The 6,946-nt window shown below is 39.6% G+C and overlaps 1 long non-coding RNA gene across 3 annotated transcripts in view; it reads left to right on the top strand.

Moving 5' to 3' along the window:
- Positions 1–397: 397 nt before the first annotated feature.
- The window catches only part of LOC308666067, a 180,395-nt gene continuing 173,846 nt past the window's right edge, over positions 398–6,946 (top strand). For all 3 annotated transcript variants that reach the window (XR_014026019.1, XR_014026020.1, XR_014026021.1), the window contains exon 1: positions 398–462. This is a non-coding gene — a long non-coding RNA (uncharacterized lncRNA). The remainder of the gene's footprint in view (positions 463–6,946) is intronic.

The following is a 6,946-nucleotide window of genomic DNA, read 5'->3' as shown; positions in this document are numbered from 1 at the left end:
TGTGTGTGTGTGTGTATGTGTGTGTGTGTGTGTGTGTGTGAGAGAGAGAGAGAGAGAGAGAGAGAGAGAAACAATTGTAAAAAGTCAAGCAGAAATTTCTACTTTCTCTGAAAATATAAACACAAACCAAATTTTAGTGCCCGAATTGACCTCATGTTTATATCATATCACAGTTCCCAAATTTAGGAGAGCTTTATCTTTAGCTTATTTAATGCTCTACCCCACTGTCCTGAAAGGGAAACAGGAAAACACCATAAGAAACCTGATAATGCCCCATAGAAAGAACAGCTCATGTTCAGTTCTACAGGGACATTCACCACCAGTTGATTATTGGTGAACATTTACCCCTCCTACGAATAGCTTATTTAGTAGGTTGTGAAGGGGTTTCGTGTTGATACTGACATCCAACTGACTACCTGGCAAAGAGACTCAGCTGCTATATGTGCTATTGGCAAAAATAAGGTTAGGTTTCTGCTTTGTAGAATCTTTCAACAGGTAGTGGGAGTTCTTAAATTGTAACTGAGCTTTGATATCGTATTGTAGTTTAAAGGTTTCTCCCTGCTTTTAATAAACAGAAATGTTTTGCTGATTTATTAGCCCAAGTTCCATAACTTTATTTGAGAAAAACTTGGTAGCTCAAATTGAGGCAGGATATCTGTTGCTCTTGGCTGAAGATTATTATTATTTTTAAATGATCATTTAAACTCAGGCTTTACTTGTTGCAGTAGACAAATCTTATTTTGAAATCTTTGTTAACAAGAAGCTCATTCTTTAAGCAGAGGTGAATGTTTTATAACTGAAATTCCTGGAGCAATGATGCTTGCATGCTCTCTCTATTAATTTTCCCTTGTCTTCTGAGACTATCCTTACATTCCTAAGGCCCTTTTTAAAATAAACTTCCCTATGATCTAATGCAAGCAGGGAAACTGGGAAACAGCAAGCAAGCTTTGGCTTGGTATCTCTTATGGACTATTCTGATGACTGTAATTGCTGCCGTGTTATGAAAAACTTTTTTTGAAAGGCGCCAGAGTTCCAAATAAAGCATAACACAGCTTTGATATAATAAATATTAGTATCACAGTTTAAAAATGTTGTGACCCGTCTGCTTGATTCTGAGAAAGACGTTTTCCAGCACCTCTGCTTCTTTTTTCTTTTATTTGCAAACATTCTATTACCACAGCTAAGGATGAAGGAAAATCCTCAAGACAGATTTGATTTAAAGAATTTCCAAATAAAGTCAGCCTCTGTCTTTCTTGACAGTGAACTTCGAAGTGAAAATAGACCAAATCCTTGGCAGAGTTCTGAAAAGGTTATTGTACACCCACTTTCCCCTCCTTTGTTAGGAAACTTTAGTTCTGGCAGTTTAGAAAAATTAAAATAAAGGCCATGCCTGTCTTTTCAGTCACTCTTCTGCAAACTAATGTAGAGTTTGAAGCAGAGAGAGGACAAATGACAGTTTCTTCATTTGGACAGGGATAAACAAAGTCTTTAGTGGGCAGGATAATGACATGGAGTAAAGTGGGTGATGATGTAAAAGACGTATGAGCCTTCATAGTTGTTTGAGGGGCAGGTAGGGTTATCAGAACTGAGTGTAAAACTTCATATGGCTACTAGACGATAGTAAAGAGGTATTCTGCATCTCTTTGCTGCTATCTGGTGTCATCTGAAGTTTTGCAGCTTAGACGTTGTTTTAAGAGGTTTTCAAGAAGAATGTGTGTTTTTTCAAGTAAAATGACAGAAAACCATTTTATAATTCTCAGGAACCACTTCATCAAGTTTTAGCAGTACACAAAGAGGAGCCCATTAAAACAGCATCTATTGTGTAGTGGGTCTGACGCAAGGGAGAGACGCCAGCCGGTGTGTGAGTTCAGCTCTTTATTGGAGGGGGGTAGCGAACTGGGGAATGAGGGTTACCTGGCCTCCTTAAATACCTAGCCAGGTAAGCGGACAGCCAATGGGGTTGGCCCTAGGTTTCCCGCCAAAACTGGGTTTCCCGCCAAAACCGTTCAGGCCAACGCCCCCTTGTGGCTGTTGCTATGCAGGTGCCTGCATACATAACAGCATCAGAGATGATAAATTAACTGTCCTGCTTTAATTAAAAATGCAAGAGATGATTTCTATAATGAAATCCGGATACTGTACCATTGCCAAATAAGAGGGAGTATTATGCAGCAGTTTAACAGCAAATAGAAAAACAATGAAAGAACGCTTTGACATCCATAGCTTTAAATTAATATTATTTTCTCTGTAATAGTGAACCATCAGATCATCTGTACTAAAAATTAACTGTAGAATTATTATTTTCTTCCCTTTTGGTTGCATTCATACCCTGCTTGTCTTTCAAGAGCTAAAAGTTGCCTGTCTCATAATGCAAACCGTTATGTAGTTGAGATTAAGAAATAATGACTGACACCAAAAAAAGCTGAGAAGGACTTGGAATCTGGGACTTTCTAGGTCCTTACTGTCTCTTCTTCACCTCACTAACACTCTCCAGTCATCACTGGATTTAACTGATTTAGCATTCTCAGAAGGAATTCTGGGAATCAATATTTTTGAAGCACTGGGGAATTTTAACCAGAATTCTCAGCATATGTTTGAAGCTAGTAGCCTGTTCTAAATATTGTACACTTAAAAGGGAGGAGTAAATCCCATTGGACCATGACACAATTGACTTCTGAGGAAAGATGTTAGAATTGTGCTGTAAACTCCCCCAAATTTACAGAGCGAGAGCACATCATTATCCACTGAAACATAATCTAGGTTCCATTGAATTCAGCTTGATTTAAGCTGGCATTTGCTGCATGGAGCCATATCTTATACTGGAAATGCAGACATACCGTTGATAAGTGGCAGTATCCAGATGGGCAAAAATGGACACTCACATGGTCTGTTCAGTTGTTTCTCTTAAATCATAATTTTAGGTTAAAATTGAACTTCATCCTTCTTCTGGGGCTGCTCTTGGTCTCTCAAAGCTACATTCCTGGAACTGTTCCAGTATTAAGACTGAAGGGAGTTTATCCTAAAGGGAAAAATATTTTTGGACTGGAGAAAGGCTGGGAAAAAAACCCCACCTCAATATAAAAAGAGAGAGTATTCTGGAGCTACTATTTGAGTTCAGGGTATCATCCTGCTTTCACTTCCTAAAGGAGATGTTTGAAATGAAATGGAATTATTTAAAGGAGAATATGAGAGCTGTGGTACCCCAAATATGCTGGCAATGGATTGGGGCAGTTTCTTTATTTGGTCACTAAATTGTATCAAGATTTACATAGTGTAAATCTGCATATAATCCAGGAACACTTGTAGTTTCTAATCTTTGAAGAAACAGTGGAAGGGGGAAGCTGCCTCCCCAATTTTATTAGACAAAAATATTTTTTTGTGAATAGTCTGGGTAGTAGTTCTTGAGTAGTCTTTAGGAATGCTTTGTGAGTGGGAGAACTGACTATCTTAGCTCTTTGGAATGCAAATTGGACAGCAGAGGTTGTATGACTCCTGTGATGCAGGATACATATCATAGAACCTGCAAATTCACGAGGTCATATGGAATGATTTTGTATTTAATTCCACATTGGAGAAGGATGCATCAAGAAAGGGACACATCCATTCTCTACATGATACTTCTGAGCCTATTTTTTTCTTGAATGATGCAAATAAATCTAATATCTAGATGGCTATTTTAATGTGGAAATATTATTATAAAGTTCTTAATTTTGCACAAGTAGTTTACTGCCATCTTTCTCTTCTCTGGTCAGTTCCAGATACAGTATAAGTGTTGTTGTTAGCTGCGAAGTCATGTGCGACCCATCGCGACCCTATGGACAACGTTCCTCCAGGCCTTCCTGTCCTCTACCATCTTCTGGAGTCCATTTAAGCTCACGCCCACTGCTTCAGTGACTCCATCCAGCCACCTCATTCTCTGTCGTCCCCTTCTTCTCTTGCCCTCAATCTTTCCCAGCATTAGGCTCTTCTCCAGTGAGTCCTTCCTTCTCATTAGGTGGCTAAAGTATTTGAGTTTTAGCTTCAGGATCTGGCCTTCTAAAGAGCAGTCAGGGTTGATCTCTTCTAGGACTGACCAGTTTGATTGCCTTGCAGTACAAGGGACTCACAGGAGTCTTCTCCAGCATCATAGTTCAAAGGTCTCAATTCTTTGGCGCTCAGCCTTTTTTATGGTCCAACTTTCACTGCCATACATTGCAACTGGGAAGACCATAGCCTTGACTATACGTACTTTTGTTGGCAGGGTGACATCTCTGCTTTTTAGTGTGCTGTCTAGATTTGTCATGGCTTTCCTCCCCAGGAGCAAGCATCTTTTAATTTCTTGGCTACAGTCTCCATCTGCAGTGATCTTGGAGCCCAGGAAAATAAAATCTGTCACTACCTCCATTTCTTCCCCATCTATTTGCCAGGAATTGAGAGGGCCGGATGCCATGATCTTGGTTTTCTTAATGTTAAGTTTCAACCCAAGTTTTGCACTTTCCTTCTTCACCCGCAACAAGAGGCTCTTTAGTTCTTCTTCACTTTCTGCCATTAGAGTGGTATCATCTGCATATCTTAGGTTGTTGATATTTCTTCCGGCAATCTTAATTACAATCTTAAGTACAATCCTACAGTTAGAAAGCTGGTCTAATGAATTTTTACCAGCCCAACAGGAGATTCAAGTGATCTAGTGGAATTAAATGAATATGAGACATGGACATGGGAACCTGGGCTGAAACAGTGGCTCATCTATGAAGTTCTGGAAATAGTGGGTCATCCTATACAAACATATGGAACAGCTTGCTACTGAAGCCAACAGATGAACCATCTAGTTCAGACATGTCAAACACAAGGCCCGGGGGCCAAATCTGGCCCATGAAGTGGTTTCATGTGGCCCGCGAAGCCATCCTGGAAACAGTGAAGGAACGGCCCCCACTGCCTTGGCCCTGGCCCTGGTCCAGAGACCCTCCTTCTGACAGAGACCCTCAGATCTGTCCCACTCCTGCCCAGGCCCCCATAGGCACCCTTGATGTGAACGATGTAAAGCTGGCCATGCCCACCCAGTAGGCCATACACACTCTAGCCACGCCCACCCAGTAGGCCATGCCCACCCTGGCCATACCCACCCGGCCCCCTGAGGTCAACTGCAATGCTGATGTGGCCCTCAATGAAATTGAGTTTGATTCTAGTTCAAGTTTATTCTTTTTGAAGACAGGGGATGCCTGCATGTACGTGCGCATACACAGAGACATGTTGTGGCAATAAACAGTTGTAGAAATAATAGAGTGATGACATGGTAGTATCAATCTAGAATTTATAGTATCCCTTCTCCCCAGCTAAAGTATGCCTTCTTTGTTTTTTATTTTTTATTTGCTTGTCTTTGGGATAGTAAGAAAAAGAAAGTTATTGAGAAAAATAAAAAATATAGAAGGGTCCCACTGAAATTACAGGTGGGTGTTTGCTGTGAACATGCCATTGTAAAGGCTTTGCCCAGCAAAATAGTTCTGTAGTTTTCAGAACAACAGTTCCTGACTTCTGAGCAACTTCTAGGTAAGAAAAAGAATTCCAGACTTCAAGTGTTACCAAGCCCACCCATACTTAATTTCCCAGTCCAAGAAAATCAGATTTGGGGGCAAGGGTAGGATGTAGCTTGAAAAACAAAAACTTTCTATAAAGAGGCTGTTTAATAAGTCCAAGCAGCCAAAATATGTGAACTCATTGGTGTTTTTCCCACAGACTTGTTGGGCTTGGCAAGAAGGTTTGTAGCTGGTCAAGCTTGTAAAACAGCCTACATATTAAATGACAATTGGAGATATATAAACTCACTGAAAGTTATCAAGGCATATTTTCTAAAAAAAAGTGTACTTTCTTGTGATTTGACCTTTCTTAACACCTATGAATCTTCACAATTTATTAAACTGAATTTCCAGACTACAACTAAAACAACCATTCTCTATTTCACCAAACTCTGAGGGGGGAAAAGCTATTCAGAAAATACTCAAATGCGAATAGGAGTAAACACAAACATGTTCTCCCAGTTTCCTGTGAAGTATGAAAATCAAATCTGAAAAACAGAATTACAGCATATGATACATTTCTATAAGCATTGTGTTCATGCTAACCAATTACTTTTCTACTTCTTTTAGCTAGGCATACCAGTATTAAAAATATCTGGATGAGTGCTGGATATCGTGAAAGAGATACAAGAAATGTCTTAGCTCCTGGCCACCACCTTATGGTCATATGGATTTTGCACTCCAGAAGTGAGTGTTCTGTCCTTTTAGCCAGATACAGAAATAATTGCTTGAGGTGGGAGCAGGAATAATTCTGTTGCCTTTGTGGATTCTTTAAAATCAACGCTGAATGTAAACAATAGATTCCAGCAGACTGCTTGACTAAATCCATTGCCAAAAACATTGTGGTGATAAAGGGGCCTAAGGCAGGGAAAAAGAAAGAAATTGTAAATCAAGTAAAACTCTAACTGCACACACATTAAAATTAATGAAGTATTTTAAAACTAAAAGTGCCACCCACCCAAGTGATTACTTAAAGCATTAAACATGAGACTTCTGAGTGCAATTTTAAGCATATTCTTCATTCTTGCATTGGATGAATGAAGCCTGAAAGTGGGCCATAAGCATTCAGTGCATAACACCTTTAATTATCAAATGCTAGGGAATACACAGCAAAGTAAAGTGAAATGAAAATGGCTTCATTTGCAAGCAAAACTGCTAAATCAGAAAACTCATGATCTTCTGCAATGCACAATTTTTGTTATCTGAACAGAACATCTCTTCTAGGTAATGTAAACTAGGCTGAGGTGTTATTCAAAGTTATTAGAGGACTGAGCGCCAGTTAAACACTCCTGTTTCAAAGTGGATTGATGGCAGCCCAAAGTGAATGTGCCAAAGGAGGGGAAAATGTTATCGGCTCATACCAAAAGAGACTGTGTTCTTATTTATTAGTTGAA

This window comes from Vipera berus (genome assembly GCF_964194415.1).
Source record: "Vipera berus genome assembly, chromosome: 1".
Classification (NCBI taxonomy): Eukaryota; Metazoa; Chordata; class Lepidosauria; order Squamata; family Viperidae; genus Vipera; species Vipera berus.
The sequence above is the reverse complement of the archived record's forward strand: the minus strand, read 5'-3'. Positions and strand labels throughout refer to the sequence as shown.